Source organism: Monopterus albus, unplaced genomic scaffold (genome assembly GCF_001952655.1).
Source record: "Monopterus albus unplaced genomic scaffold, M_albus_1.0 scaffold274.1, whole genome shotgun sequence".
NCBI classification, from domain to species: domain Eukaryota; kingdom Metazoa; phylum Chordata; class Actinopteri; order Synbranchiformes; family Synbranchidae; genus Monopterus; species Monopterus albus.
This window is the reverse complement of record NW_018128154.1, coordinates 209,345-211,678: the sequence shown is the minus strand read 5'-3', so window position 1 is coordinate 211,678 and position 2,334 is coordinate 209,345.

Below are 2,334 nucleotides of genomic sequence, written 5' to 3'. Positions count from 1 at the left end.
TGTGTAGGCTACCTGCTACATTCAGGCCCTACTAACTTTATTTTCTTTGTCTTTTGCATGTTTCTAAAGTAAGCAAATAAATCAACAACATAACGAAAAGGACACTCATCCATAAGCACGACATATTGTCTATATGTAGGTTGGGACATATCGAGACTGATCAATACATGACCTGGAACTGGTAGGATGGAATTAGGAGAATGTGAACATTGTGAAGAAACAGGAACATGGAGGGAATTAAATGTAGAAGAAGAGATATTGAAGGTTAGAGCTGCTATTGGAAGGAAAGGGAAGACTACAGGGGACGAGCAGCTTAGATATTAATACATAAAACCATGATACTACACACTCCAGTACAGCAGGTGGCGGCTTCCTTTACGTTGGTCTGTAGCCCGCCTGTGAAATTCAAGAGGAAGAAGAACAACCACACAGCTGTTGTCCAGTACTAGACAACGCACACACAAACAAAATGCAGCATGATCTCCAAAGACTAAAATAAAAAGGAAACAAAACTAATTTCACAAACGGCGTTAGGCCTAAGACCGACACACGCTACACGACAGAAACATTAAAAGTCATCTTGTGTCTAACCCTCACTAGATGGAGCCATGTGACCGATGTCTCTGACCGTCCACTGCAGTCTGGTCCCACAGGGGGTTTGCTTGTAATAATCAGGTCTATAAATGGAAAGATGAGTCTTTGAAGTTGAAATAATTGATATTTAACTAATGATGAATTTGATAAGAACTGTCAGGGAGCGGGGACTGAAGCCTTCCTCCTACACTGGTCTGTTGCTGTTCTCTGTGCAGATGTGAATCACCCAGCTCACCAGGAGTCCTCATCTGGGAACCATGAATACCTGGACAAGGGTTCAGAGCAATCCATCAAACAGCTGTCAGTGTTTAGTGTCCACCAAAGTCATAGATCTGTGCTAATGAGGGGTCGTCAGCATCCGTACCATGAATTTAAATGGGCTTCGATCCTCAGCGGGGCCAGTTTAAAGTCTGTGAAACAGCCTGAATCTCACTGACCAAATCTCCTGTGACTCAATTAGTGGGCACGGCGCTTTAGTCAGCTCCAGTTTCTACGTTTTCAGAAAACTTTTTAAACATGTTTCAGCTGGAGGTTTCAGGGGCCACGCAAACAAATGAGAAAGCCTGGGTGTGGGGGCTGGGGTGGAACATGGCAGCAAATAAAATAAGCCTCACTTGTTCCCTGGACTAGTTCTGGTTTGATTTGTCAGAGTTAATGTGTCGGTTGGTTTTCAGACTTGGTTGGAACACAAGTGGTATGTGTCCAAGTGGAAAGTCAGACACAGCCGTTGTTGTCCGGTGTTGTCCGGTGTGCAGCAGCAGTGACGTCACTACAGATCAAAGAAAGTCTGTCTTCAGCACGGAGATGTTTTAGCATTTAGTCTGTAGTGGCTCAATGTTTTCACACACTCCTCGGTGAACATTCATCACACACACAGGTTTCCATCCTCCTCCTGCTGCATCACACGCCGTTTCCAGGTCAGTGTCTGCACACACACAGACCCAGGAGGATCCCGGTGAGTCTTTGACTGAAGCACCAAACGTCTCCAGGCTTCAGGTTCTCCTTCCTCGTCCCCGTTTGTCTCACCCTGGGTGTTTTCACCAGTGCAAGAAGCTGCTGCCAGTGTGTTTCCTGTGTGAAAGTGGCCAGAGGGTGGGTAGTTTTAACATTCCAGTATGAACATTATTTTATTCTGGTTGTTTCCAGTAACTGTAGAAGTGCCCAGGCTCAGCTGTCAGGTCTGTGGCTTCCAGCTGTGACGTCCAAACACAAGGCTTCGCCAAAACGTGCGTTGAAGTCGAAGTGTTGTGATTCAGAGCTCACTACTGCCGCGTACCGTTACTGACATGTTGGGGTGAAAGAGGAAAGAAAAGCCCTGATTTGTATTTTAGGTCTATGACATATAATTTATACAGAGGCTCCTCTTCACCTTAGAGCCAGATATGAATTTGGTTTAGTAGTAGTTGTTGTTTCCTCTCAGGGGACGAACCAAACAAGTCAAACCCTCATTATTGAACAGTAAATGAACTAAAGTATGAAACAGGCCGTCAACACTCAGCACCTGCCAGTCCGGCCCCATATCATCATCATCACCATCATCAGTAACTGTCCTATAATTAGTGACTCATTTCCTTCCACTGCTCCACATTTATCATCTGGTGACAACAAAATGGCTTTGACAGAAACATCGTCCTTCCTCCTAATTTCACCTCTTTATCTATGATTGTTGTGCTTTTTCGACATTAGTAATTTCCTTCCGTCCTCCATGCCCCCCCCCCCCCCCCCCCCCGCCCTTCACCA